Source organism: Triticum aestivum, chromosome 4D (assembly GCF_018294505.1).
Source record: "Triticum aestivum cultivar Chinese Spring chromosome 4D, IWGSC CS RefSeq v2.1, whole genome shotgun sequence".
Lineage (NCBI taxonomy): Eukaryota > Viridiplantae > Streptophyta > Magnoliopsida > Poales > Poaceae > Triticum > Triticum aestivum.
The window spans coordinates 297,365,637-297,380,019 of record NC_057805.1 but is presented as its reverse complement, the minus strand read 5'-3'; the positions used below and the strand labels follow the sequence as shown (position 1 = coordinate 297,380,019).

Below are 14,383 nucleotides of genomic sequence, written 5' to 3'. Positions count from 1 at the left end.
CTTAGGCGAAGCCCTGCGCCGGTAGCTTCATCATCACCATCATCACGCCGTCGTGCTGACGAACCTCTCCCTCAACACTCAGCTAGATCGAGAGTTCGTGGGACGCCACCGAGCTGAACGTGTGCAGATCGCGGAGGTGCCGTACTTTCGGTACTAGGATCGGTCGGATTGTGAAGACGTACGACTACATCAACAACGTTGTCATAACGCTTTCGCTTTCGGTCTACGAGGGTACGTAGACAACACTCTCCCCTCTCGTTGCTATGCATCACCATGATAGATCTTGCATGTGCGTAGGAATTTTTTTGAAATTACTGCGTTACCCAACAGGGACCCTCAACCGGAGATATGCCGGATTTATCTCCGACACAAACCAGAAAGGCTGACTAGGTCTATGGGACTCAGCCACACCAAGCAAGGCAAAAAAAACATACCTGGCGTCTTATGTAGAATGGACTTGTAGTGGGGGCGGAATTGTTGCGAAGAAGGAATAAACAAGGAGTTTTCTGCCCAGCTTGTGGAAGAGAGGAGATGATGTACCAACGTCTCTGGGAGTGCCCACACTCAGCAAGGTTCTGGAAACTGTTGTGCTTGAAGTTGGGGGCTTTGGTGGCAATCCCTCCATGCTCAGTTAGTCCCTAGAGAGCATGCTTAGGAGCCGGATGCTTGCATGGTTTAGCATGCGAGTGAGAGGGGAAATCTGCTATGGTTTAGGGACTCTATGCTCTATGGATGGCAAGGAACGATGCAAGAGAGGGAAAGAAGATAAAAGACCCGCAGGTGATTATCAAATCCGTGGCGCACTATATGGAGGAATGGTCAGGTGTGTGTGGACGTAAGCATGTGCAAATGAAGCATGGGATAAAGGAAATGTGGAAGCCGCCGGAGCATGGGTCGATGACGGAAAACATCGACGGAGCAACGACTAAAATGGGCGACGACGGAGCTGGTGGCGTGGTCTACAGAGACTATGATAGTGCGTTCAGAGGGGCTGCCTGCACATTCTTTACATCCCTTGGTGCGGCTGAGCATGTGGAGTTGCTTGCATGCAAGCATACGGTTCAGACTGCCATGGCTCTAAACTTCCAAAGACTTCACATAGAGATGGACTGTCAAGCGGCTGTGAGGATGCTTCAGAACTCCGCGAGAAATGTTTCAGCTACCAGACAGCTGATTGAAGAGGTCAAGGCAATGCTGCAGACACGGCAGGAAATCAAATTTTCTTGGGTTAGGAGAAATGCTAATAGGGCTGCGCATGTATTAGCAAGAGAAGGGATCACTAATAAATTGTGTATGATCTGGAACCAAGCTCCTCCGGAATGCATTTTGGGAGTTATATCGGATGAGATTCCTGTACTCTTTCAATTAAGTAAAAAGTTTACATAGCGCGGGGGGGCGGTAACTAGCAACCTATGCGCCAAATAGGATTCCCATGTGTTGCGGTTTCGTCTTTCGATCGATAGAGTTTGGGATAATGTGACAGGCCCAAGAGGGCCGAGAGGGGAGCTTCAGGCGATATGTTGTTTAAGTCAATACATAAATTTTGCCTCAAATAGAGGGTTATCCATAGCGGGAGCACACACCCCTCGCTTTGCTCGTTCCAATGGGATGCCGACCAATTCTTCCCCAACCGGCAGAAGGTTCCCACTTATTTTGTGAGCTGGGCTTCGGCGGGTTTTTTTACTCGGTTTTGGTTTTCTCTTTCTATTCACTTTCCCTATTTTTGTTTTTTTATTTCTATTTCTTTGTTTGATTTTTTCTGTTTTCTCTTTTTTTTTTCCTTTTTTTTCTCTTTTTGCTTTCTTTTTCCATTTTCTTATTTAAAATTTTACGAATTTGGTTCTGGAAATGACGGATAATTTTTTTAAATTTGCTAACTTCTAAAATTTTAGAACTTCTTTTAAATTAGTGAACCATCTCAAATTTGTGGTCCTTTCTCTGAATTTTGTGATTTTTTAAAAAATTATGAACTTTTAAAAGAATCATGATTATATTCATTTATGTGAAATTCTTCAACTTTTGAACAAATCCGTGAACTTTTTTTGAAAATTGATGATTTGTTTTTCAAATCCATTATTTTTTTTCGAATCCATGATTTGTTCTCAAGATCAATGAACTTTTTTTAAATCCGTAATTTTTTCCCAAAAATCTATGAACATTTTTTGAATTATTGAATCATCTTTTAAAATCGGTGAACTTTTTTCAAATCCGCAAACTTTATTCCAAATTCGTTAACTTTTTAAAATTGTGATTTTTTTACATTTGTGAACTCTTTTATTTTTGCGAAATTCTTCCAAATCGCTAAACTTTTTTGAATTCGTTGATTTTTTATTTTTGTCTTTTCTTGCGTTTGTTTCCAAAAGTTAATGGTTGACTCGTCAACCATCGACTGACAAAGTGACCTCGTCGCGCGGTGTGATATGGGCCAGCCCATTGCTGTGGGCGCCAGGACCTCTAACCTGCGCAGAAGGTGCCGATTAGGAGGGTCGCTAGATTTTTGGGGCCCAGTGTGAGTTGTGTGCTCACATGGGCCCATCAACATCCCTGGCAATGCTGATATTTTTTGTCTCAAACAACGAACAACAAAATTTATATGATGTTTCCGTGTTCCTAATGTGTGTTTAAAGTAGCAAGTGAACCTACTTAAGATACAATGGTGGACATGGGTGCCCTCCACCCTCATATTCGACATGTCATAATTAGTCGGTTTAGTTTCCTATTTTGTATTTGAGATTATCTATTTACATTAGGTAAATATATACTTTTTATTTTGATTATTTCATTAAAATTTGTAAAAGACTATTTATAATGATAGTTACACTAAACCTGATCATACCCCGAGTCCGGTCCGGCCCGACCCGATACAGATGAACAATGGCATTTTTCAATTAAAATAACTATCTCTGGGGTATAAAAATAATATATTATACCTATATATCAAATAAAATATGTAATTAAGGTTGTTTAGGGCCTTTGGGCCGGGCTTCGGGTGGAAAGTTGAGCCCGAGCCTAGCCTCGATGTCGGGCTTTTGGGCCGGTTTGGTCGGGCCGGTTGTCCATGAACAGGTCTAAGTTAAACTACGTGAAGAACCTTTTTTCTAGTTACACACCTATGGGAATTAGTCCTACCAAATTTAATATTAATATCCACAAATTGTGCTTAGAATTATAGCTTTTATTAAATGCCCAAAATTTTGTGGATTGAACTTGTTGGGGTTCATATACAAAACTTAAATTTTATTTCATTGTAGTTTATTAATTTATGGCACAAAATAAAAATAGCATTTTTCAACTTTTGATTACCTCAACTTTTTGTAAATTCTAAAGAGTGGTCTTTATCATACAATCACTAAATTTGTTCTCTTTTCAAAATAACCATCCTTGCATCGTATTGTTTTCACTAATTTGCCTTTTCACTGATTATCTTTGGTATTAGTTGGTGTAGGGAACAAAACTAAGAGCTCGTGCATAAAAAAAATTGTATCAAATGGTGTTCATAAGATGAATTGAATCACACGAACAAAGTTCGTAGTAGGATAGTTATAAGCATATCAACATGAACGTGATGGAATTATATGCATGTGGGTCGGACCATCACTATCACTTTACTTAAGCAACTGTTCCGACCCTGCTTTTCCGTCTTGAGAGATTACTACTTCCTCCATTTAATAATGTAGTGCATATAAATTTTTTGATAAGTCAAACTTTGCAAACTAGAACCAAATTTATAGATAAAACTATCTGTATCTACAATACCAAATATATAAAATAGGAAACTACGTCTTATGTTGAATCTATGATATATGTTTGGCATTTTAGATATAAATATTTTTCTCCACAAACTTGGTCAAAATTTGTGATGTTTTCTTTAAAAAATAATCTATATACACTACATTATGGAATGGAGGGAGTACTGAATATCCTTTTTATTAGTTAATTTGTACCGAATATTCAACATTTCACTAGCAATGTGCCCGTGCGTTATAACGGATCCAAAGTAGAATAATACTTGTTCGCAAACTTAAAAGAAAAACTCTAATTTTGATATACATATATCACTAAAAATATACCATGTTTCACTCAAAATATACTCCTCGGTCTGTTTTGATGAGGTGAGGGAGGGATGTGGTTGGTTTCAAGATACTAAGGGGTTTTCTGTAAATTAGAGCAGAGAAGTGGGCTATTATTGCAAAAAGGGCAAAAATTACCTCACAGTCGTTAGATGCAGATCTAATGGTCAAAAATGATAGATGGCAGACACACCATCATCACAAACTGAGTCTTTTATAGGAGTAGAGATACAAGCCCCCGCAAAAAAAAAAACATTTCATACAGGAGTTCCTCATAAGCATTATAAGCAACCCATTTAGATTTCTACAGGAAATATGGATTGGTAAATTTCTGCTAGTAAGCACAACCATACCATACGTGATATATAAACCAGAAGGGAAATGAATAAATCCCTTCAACTCCCCGCAATAAAAAGAGAATAAATTCCTTCAAGAAATTCCAAGAAATGCGATATCTTAGTGGACTCCGGCAAAGTTACCGACCCTGGAGGCCCAGCTTTGCAACTGCCGATGGCCCATGCTTCTTTCATTCGTTGTTTTATAGGGGAAACAGGCTCTGGGGGCTTATTTCGCTCAGTTCACCTTGGCGCAGTTTAGCCTAACCTGCCCCTGCGCGCCCGTGAGCACGCCTATGTTGCCCATGTTCACCATGGCCGAGGAGAAGTCGGCGCTGAACTGCGCGGCGCTGGACGCGTAGGTGCGAACGAGAGCGTCGGTGGAGCCGCCGTTGAGGAGCTGCTGGTCGGAGTGGAGGAGGCCGCGCTGCGAGACCAGGTTGCCGTAGTAGGCGTTGTTCAAGGCATTTGGGGTGGACACTTCGAGCGGTGTGAGGTTACCGTCGCCGCCGGACTGCGGGCAGTTACCCTGTAGCGACGCCGCGTACGCCGCGTTGATGTTGGTCTCGCCGTAGACCCGGCTCCTGAAGTTGGTGCATGCCGCCGCCCGATCGTGTGGGCTCCTGCATGCATGCGTGCACAAGTGTAGTACAATGTAGTACATATGTATGTAAGTAGAGTGGCGTCAAGTGTACAGCACGCGTACTGCCGTACAACATTACAAGTACGATGGAATGGTAAACTAGGGCCAACTCTAGCTGGCAAACGGTTGTGCAAAAGAACAAAATGTCAGCAAAGGATCAGATCACTTCTTTTTGAGAAAAGGCCACATCCCGACATTAAATCAAGTCGCCCAAAATACCAAACGATACATAGTGTCATGTATCAAACCAGCTCACGAACGACAAATCGCCCGCATGTGATAATAGAATAGGACAACGGCATCTCCAACGTCGACCAGCAAACCTTCCGCAACGGTCCGAACCGCGCTGCCCGGACTGCGGAAGCCATCCAACACGGGTTTGTATCCGTTCACGGGGTTGTCCAGACACGATTTCTCCCGCAAATCGGAGACAAAAGTTGCGGGAGTCCGGACCGATCCCAAGCCCATTTCTAACCGCCCTGATCCACTAAAAACCCCTCAACCCTCCGGCATGTTTCCGGTCAGCGTCGCTCAGAGCGTCAGCGCCCGCATTCATGTCCGCCCAGAGCGAACGCGACCGCTCACTGGCGCCGGCATTGAAGCGGCGCGCCAGCTGAGAGAGCGCCGCCCGCACTGCTTCCCGCTGTAGGAGAATGCCGCACATTCGAATGACACACCAGCCGCCCGTCCATCCGTCTGCCGCCCGCATTGATGGCACATGATTGTCGAGGCGTCTCCTCCGGCGCCACCCATCTGTCCATCTGCCGCCCACCGGTGCTATATAAACCGCTGCCTTGGCGCCCCGGCCACAGCCACAGCCATCCCTCTCCGCACCACTCCCCGCCATGGATCCCTCTATGGCCAAAGCTCTCTGGGACGGGCTGACGTCGGAGTAGAAGAAGGCCATGGCCGCCATTGCTGCCGACTGCAGGCCGACAGGCAGGCAGAGGACGTGCAAATGGAGGATGCCTCCTCTAACGAGCCAGCGACACCCTCCTCCTCCGCTCCACCCTCGCCGATGCATAGCACCCCGACCATCGGTGAGGCCCGTGCCCAATAAATGGACATGGTGCCGAAGGATTGGGAGGAGCAGTTCCGGGAGGCGCGGGCCGACGCCAACTACGACCACAACCTCCTCCAAGAGCATCTGCAGGCGGAGGAGAGGTCTCCGCCAGCAGGGCGGTCGCACCGGACGCGGACCTAACGGAGCAGGAGGCCCGCAAGATCTGCCTCGCCCGCTGGCGGTACCAACAGCGGGTGGCAGAGGTAGCGGCCGTCGACAAGGAGCGCGACGATGACGCGGGCGAGGCGTTGTTCGGCGACACCGACGAGGAGGAGGCTGCGCCTCGGCGCCGCTAGCACGAAGAAGCTGGCATGTCCATGGGCGCCGCCGGCAGCAAGGAAGAGCAGTGCACGGTAGGTCGCCACCGCTCGGGTCCTAGGAAGGCCACCGCTCCTCCCCTCCGTCGACGCCAAGCTTGGTGGGCTCAACATCTTCGGTTGATTAGTCGCTTGGCGGCGACGTCGAGGCAGACAACTTCAGTTCGCGGGGCTCCGGAGGCGGAGGTCGTGGCGGCGGAGCTGGAAAGGGCGAAGCTTCCGTTCTCTTGGTTTATGGCCGGAGACGGGGACCGGAAGCCGGCGATTATTTAGATTAGGTATTAATTACACTCCAGAGCCAGCCTAGGACTGTTTTGATGTATTTGTAATGAAATCCATCATGTTTATATGAAATCCAATATGTTTATATGAATTCAGATCGTGTTTATATGAAATCCGGACTTGTTTGAACGAATTTTGTCCGGTTGGTTTGAGTTGTTGTGAAAATGTATGCGGCTAGCATTGGATGGCTGCCTCCCGCATCCGTGTCCGCCGACTGATCCCCCCCTGTCCGCAGACGAATGCAGGAGGGTTTTGCGGGTTGCCGTTGGAGATGCCCTAATAAAATAACTCATGGAGCATGCCTAAACAAGAAATCTAATGAATGTAGATCTAAAATCAAGACAAATGGAAGGAAACATGGAGGAGAAGCATCACGATACGAAGAACCTAAGCTGTCGAAAAAGGAGTGGAACAAACTGTGAACAAACCTCCGCACCATCAGTCGTCACTAGAGGGGACCCCTATTTTTCGTCGACATGAGACTCCATCCTGATAGGTTGGGGCTCCCCAAGAGATTGAGTTGGCAAGTCCACATATGCCCCTTAGCTAGAAGAGCGCACATCACAACAACGGATCCTACCATTAGCAAACTATGCCCCCTCCTGCCTTGCCCAATCACATAATGTATGGATGTGTGGAGAACAATGGAATTCAAAATGATGCCTTCATGAAGGAAATGGCAAAGAGGCACCGCCGTTCAAGATCCCGAAGGATCTAGGTTTTCATTCCGAGATCAAAGAGGACAAAGAAAAGCCACAACAGTCCCTTCACAATAGATATGACATCCATGGATATCGTCACTACTAGCTCCTACATGAACTCTCTAGTATCCACCTCACATCTTGCACAACCAGACCACTATGACGACCCCCTCACACCACCGTCGTTCTTAACTACTTGGCAGGCACCATAACGCCCTCTTGCTCGTGCACACTGTCTAGCACCTAGCTAGTAGTCCTACCCACAAAACGTTCTGCCTTCCATCATCCAAAGATGAACTCGCACCCAAACTTTACTCATCGCCACACCACAACAGAGGAGTGGCCTTCATAGCCACCATTAGGGAACCTGAAGACTGACTAGGAGAAGCCTTGACTGGCCGACCATACATTGGAGTTCCACTATAGATCTAGACCCGATATCATATCCCAACTAGTTCGTGCAAGTAGGAGTGGCGAGGGCCTCCCTTGGATATAGATACAGTGGTGTAGTAACGGTAGAGGCGGCCCGAAGGGGCTCAGGGCTCCAACCCTGTCCCGCAGCTTCGCGGCAGCCAAGAAACCATCCTCCACGCGTTGCCCGGCCAGCCTCTAGAAGACACGTCGTTATTGACGGATATGAACACGCCACTGAGGGAGAACATCGTACTCGCGCCAATTTGGTGCACCGACATGGCCACACCGGACCTTCGATACTTGATGAGAAGGCCCAGAGCCACCCTAGGTTGGAAGACACGAGGAGGAATGCCCCAACGCTTCCATCTATAATGTGGGATTTGTTCCACGGTGATCATTAGTAAAAGTTAGGGAGCACGATTACTTGGTGGTGGCAGGGTTCTCAACGTGAGTCACCATGAGTACACAGGGGCAGGAGTAACACATTTTTTTAGACCACAATATTATATCAGGTTGTGACCGGGTGGTTAGCGCGTTGCACCTCAATACAGGAAGTCACCGAGCCGACTCATCCTGCATGTAATTCTTTTGCGTTTCTGGAAACAAAAGAAAAGAAAACCTACAAATAAATGGGCCAACCCAGTTAACGCGGCTGCAGGCGCCGGTTAGGAAAATTGGCCTTAACCAGGGCCTGCAGCGCCGAATAGGTTTGCCAAGGAAAAGAGAATTACTTATTTGCCGCATTCTGCGACAAATAGTGCGCGCTTCCCACAAGTGGCTGCGATATGGGCCGGCCTATTTAACAGCAAACTGTGAATTCTAATTTTGGGGTTTTGATTTTATATTTTATTTTGCTCACATTTTCTGGTTTTTTCTTTTATTTTGTTCTGTTTTTTGTTTTCCCTATTCTTGTTTCATTTTTCTGTTAATTTTTTTAAAAAAATTGTAAACTTAAAAAGTTGTCAAGCATATTTAAAAATTGTTTGGAATTTTAAAAATTGTTTGAAATTATAAAAAGCTGTTCACACTTTGAAATTTTTATGACGTTTTTGAAAAATGGTTCACAACTTTGAAAAGTGTTTAAAAAATAACCAGATTTCCAAAAATGTTCATGTTTTCAAAAAACAATGTACGGACTTTCCTAAAAAAATCAAAATTTATAAAAAAAATTCATAAAATTTTAAAAATATGAGAAATCTCAAATTTTATTTTCTGAACATTTGAAATTTTACAAAAGTGCACAAACTTAAAAAATATTCACTGTGTTAATAAAATGATTTGCAAATTTTTGGATTCACGTGCTACACTAAAATCGTGTTGATACAGTACATGAGACTGCTAGATTACATACTATTGGGCTGACTGAATTGGAGCTCCCCTGTGCTCACGACTCCTATTGGACACAATGAGCCTCCAATAGGAGCTCGCATGTAAATGGTCTAATTTTGTTCCTCGTGAATTTGTTCATGGGCCAAAATGGCTCTATCTCGAACTCGCAGGGTTGAACCGTTTAACCGCCCTCTGTGCCAAAACCCATGAATCCTTGGACGTGCTTTTGGGTTGCAATAAGGTCCACGAGGACCAACCGCTCATGTGCTATTGGGTTACAATAATAAGATCCATCCAGACCAATCTCTCAAGTATCAAACCAAACACTAAAAACACCATCCAAGGTCCTTGCTTGAGGCCTAGGATGGTCACAGACGTATTTAAGTTGAGCGTGGATGGGGAAGATAACACAGTAATCATGTGGGGAATCTCCTTGTTGGCATCTTCAACAACACAACTCTAGTAATGAGTCATGGTATTACACTCAACCCCTTCCTCCTTTTAGGGTTGAGGTCCTCATGGGAGCAACGCTAATTGCCAAATGTACAAGATAACACCTCAATGCATGTCCAATGCCGGCTGCTCTCCAGAGGCACACGAGTACATGCGTCCCCTACTCCCATACAATTGGCTTTCCTCTGATACAATATGTAACGCCCTGGCCCAAATTCGGGCAAATGCACTGCCTACACGTGGGACATGCCCACGTATACATAACACCCCTCATACACTTTGGTCATCGCTTTCTATAAAAGTTTTAACTCGCATGCGCTACGTTTCGACTAACGGGCCTATATGCTGGCCCAACTCAATGTAAACTCTCCTTGGGGAACTAACCCAACCACACGACTCCACTCCGGCCCGCATGGGCCTCCACTAACGTAAGGGGGTATTACACCTCCATCGCGTTGCCTTCTTCAATTTTCGTTACACTCTTAGTTCTCTCCTTAGCACCTCCCCACCTCGTTCCTATCGCTACTCCATCCACCATATTCTTCTCATTAATGTATTTCCTTCATTGTTCCTCTGGCGTGCATGCTTCACCCCGTGACCGATGATCCAACCATGACATCTCTCTAGGACCCCAGTTTTACACGCCAGGCCATGAGTAAGCCCCATTTCAAGCCCCTACCCTTCCCCCAATGTATTTGTTGCCCTCACGTGCAGTCGCCGGAATTCACGAGTTAGCTTTCACCTTCGGTGTGTCCTCTTTCTCTTCTTTATCTTTTCTTACTCCTCTACTTCGTTGCGCTTGCCCAACATGAGAGGCCCGGGAATATTCGCTCCATATAGCATAAGATAGGAAGGTGAACGTTCATCCTTCACTTTCCCATATTCATCTGATGTAGATGCCCCTCGGCTGGTCCCTCGTCACTTGTCGCCTTGTCGGTGTAACCATCAAGCTACTTCTTGACTTTTGTAGGGGTTTTTTTCCCTTCTATTTTCTGAAATGATCTTTGTAGGGTTGTTACGGCATACATGCCAGTTTTCTATTGAACAATGAGCCTACGTGCCAAATATTGACTAGACTAAGACTAGACATGTTTGGGAGTATCTAATGGAGCATGTGGCATGTCTTTCCATCTGGAGTACACATCCTTTTCTCCCGCAAGAAAAGAAAAAACCAACGTTTGTATTTATCCCGAAAATAATAGTACTCCTGTACTAATAATAAACTCAGTGTCTTCATGCAAGAAACTGAAACGTGAAGCATATCAGTACAGCTCACGAATTATTCGGCGTAATGATTGCAGCGATTAATTACCTGACAGTGCAACCATGTCGGTTACGCTGAGCCCTTTCCTGGAGAAGTTGCCGACGAGATCAGCGAGGTCGGAGGTTGGCGGAGGGAGGTCCCTGTTTGCCTCTGAGAGGCTCGCGCTGGTGGAGTCCCTTCTCCCCAACGGAACCGTATACGACGCCCCTCCTAGCTGCGAAATGAAATCAATCCTTAGAATTCGGGCATCCGTCTAAAGTTTAATCAGGAGTGTCTCGACCGGCCGGCTAGGCTAGCTTATAGGAGTATTTCGTACGGCGACGATGGAGTCCCGGGCGGCGACGGCGAGGATGTCGGCACAGGAGACGGTCTGTGCGCAGATGGCCTCGACCTGCGCCTTGATCCCGTCGATGACGTCGAGTCCCCTGATGGAGTTGACGTTGGGGAACGCGTCTGCTCACCAGTGAAGTTGGCAGTGTCGGCAAGCAGCACCGACGAGTCGCATCCATATAATCAACATGATACTATCAGTATGGATGCTACAAAACAGATGCACGTCACATTCGCACCAGTATGGTTCCCATCCAGCTGCTAGCTAGACGGTGCTACAAGTCATGTACTGGTTTGAACATGTTCGTATGCAGAAGTAATTACTACTACTAGTATACATGCAAGTGTGCAACTCACGTAACATCTGCAAGAGATAAGATTCTGAATCACTAAATAGCTAGGGTACGGGCAGAAGGTGCAATATCAGGTGCACGCAGTGACGCATCATGAGCGAGGGGAGAGGTGACTTGCTTGGACGAAGCAGTCGTGGAAGTGAAGCCTCAACAGGGAGGCCCCCATACGGGGCTCCTTGCTCACCGCCGCCGTCACGCCTGTTGTTGTCGTAGCCTCGCCTTGCCTCTCACCGGAGCTCTCTCTCTCGCACGGACGTAGAAGAAGAAAGAAGGAGGAAGAACGAAGAGCACACAGCAGGATATGCCTAGCGCACGAACGCCCCCAGCCGCACGAACGGTCGCTTATATTTCTTTTCCTTGTATTTCTTTTCCTTGAGCATGAACTCAGTACAAACACACATTGCAGCCGTGGCTTTATAGTCCCACAGCGACGCAGCTCTCACGTTTTCTCCTAACTCTCCGCTACATGCAAGCGATTGAACCGGCCATGCGCACGACGCGCGCTAGCTCCACCGGCCACTCCTAACAGACTAGCTAATACAACTACGTGCTGACTATCTAGCTAACTAACTCATGCCGCTGACCATCACGCGACATACATACAACTGCTGCAAGTAGACACACTACACACGCACGCACGCACACTTTGCCACAGCTTCCGCTGCGTCCGCATGTCACGCGGGCACCCGACGCGCCCGACAGCACCAGTGCATCCCGCACGTCCCACGCGCACCCGACGCGCCCGACGAGCCCGACATCACCAGTGCGTCCCGCGCGAATCCGACGCGCCCGACGAGCCCGACCACACACGCCTACACCGCGGTCCCGCCGCGCCTGACACGCCCGGCGCGCGCCCATACACGCGCCCGACGCGTCCGACACTAGCGCCGCGACTTATTCCGGCCAACAACGCCGCTCTTGATCGTCGCGAGCGCGCTCGGGCAGGATGCGTCGTAGAACGTTGCCGACAGCTGTGCCGACGCCGCCGCGGCCAGGCCAAGAAGCAGGACCGCCACGACAGGAACGCCGAAAAAAGCCATGATCATCCGATATACACAAGAGGGGGGTGGTGGGGGAGGGGTCAAACGCAGGAGCCTTGCATGCGTATATATGGGCAGCTCCGCTTCGCTCCTGTGTGTGTGACGATTTTAGTGGCCTTAGAGCGTCTTCAAACCTACCATGTATCTGCCTCAAATATCCAAATGGCCTTCCTGGTCAGAAAAATGACGCTCAATCGGATTTTACAAACTTGGCCCAAACATTCGGGCTGACCGGCACCCTCATATTCAACCCATATGTGAGACAGACATGGGACGTCCGAACGCGTCTAGATGCATCCGTCACGTCGGAGTGACACAAGGGGCACACGCCAAATCTCATGAAGACGTCCTTGTCCTTGACCGACCTCCCTCCAAGGCCGCTCGCACGGGCGGCTCCAGAGGAGAAACCCTAGAGCCCCGAGTGCCCCCTTCCCCGTGACTCTCTAGCCGGCGGCGGCAGCGCCTGGCCGTCAAAGACGGCGGGCGAGATCTGCGAGCCCCGACGGGCCTCCCTAGCGCGGGGGAGCGCCGTCTAGCAGGCGGCACGACGTTGGTTTCTAGTGCGTAAGCGCACGGCAGAGAGCACTGTGGAGGAAGAGCGCGGTCGAGAGAAGATGTGGTGCTGTGGTCTTCTTCGCGCGCCGACGCGGGAGTTGGAGGTTGCGGCGTGGAGGTCTTGGATGCAATGGATCTCGACCAAGAGCGGTGGTCAAGAGCGGCGGCCGGGACCCTCTGCGGTGGCCAGGGCGACGTCGTGAGAGTTGGAGGTCATGGCGCTGAGGACTTGGAGGCAGAGGATCTCGACAAGGAGCGGCGGCCAAAAGCGGTGGTCGGGATCCTCTGTGATGGCCAGGGCGTGCGACGCGCTTCTTGCTGCCGCCGACATGGGTTCGACGAAGGTTGCACCATGCGGAGCTGGTGGAGGTCGCATGCAGATTCTGAGCTGTTGCTGCGGCGTTGTTCTTGGGCTGTTTCTCTCGTGCGGGTGTGTTGGTTCTCCCGTGCGGGTTCCTGGGCTATGGCTATGGCATGGTTGGCTGCCAGTAGGTTATTCTCCCTTCACGGAAGCAAACCTGTGCGGGTTCCTGGGCTATGGCTATGGCGTGGTTGGCTGCCAGTAGGTTATTCTCTCTTCACGAAAGCAAATCTGTGCCTTCACGATAAACAAATTTGTGTCTCCACAAGAAACAAATTTGTCTCTCCCGTGGAAGAAAAAAAAATTCATGTATTTTTTCCTTTTCGAGCGGCATGGATGTGCTTCTCGTGGAAGTAAATCTGTGCCTCCACGAGAAGCACATTTATGCCTCCCGTGAAAGCAAAAAAATATTATTTTTTGAAGAGACACAACTGTGCCTCTCGCGGAAACAAATATGTACTTTCCCGAGAAACAAATCTATCTCCTATGAAAAAATATGTGTTCTTCTTTTTTCCGAGTGCCTCTCGCGGAGGCAAATCTGTGCCTCCCGTGGAAGCCAAAAAAAAGAAGAGTTTTTTCGTGCAATTTTTTTTCAAACCTTTTTTGTCCAAAATCTAGAAAAAAACCGACAAAAACCAAATAGTCGAAAAAACAGGAAAACATCCAGTCTAAAATCTGAAAACGTGTACAGAAAATAAAAAAACAAAGTACTGAAAAAACGCCCAGCATACTATACGTGGCGGTGGCTGAGAGCGTGTCACTTGATGCGTTCTCAACCCACAAAAATAATCCTTACGAGGCCCCCGCAAGAGGTACACCTAAATTAGTTGCTCTCACTTTTCGGTGCTACACCCCTCACTCGTATGGAACTAC

At 47.7% G+C, this 14,383-nt stretch overlaps 1 pseudogene; it reads right to left on the bottom strand.

Moving 5' to 3' along the window:
* Positions 1-4,307: 4,307 nt before the first annotated feature.
* On the bottom strand, positions 4,308-12,615 carry LOC123097530 (peroxidase 70-like; annotated as a pseudogene).
* Positions 12,616-14,383: the final 1,768 nt, after the last annotated feature.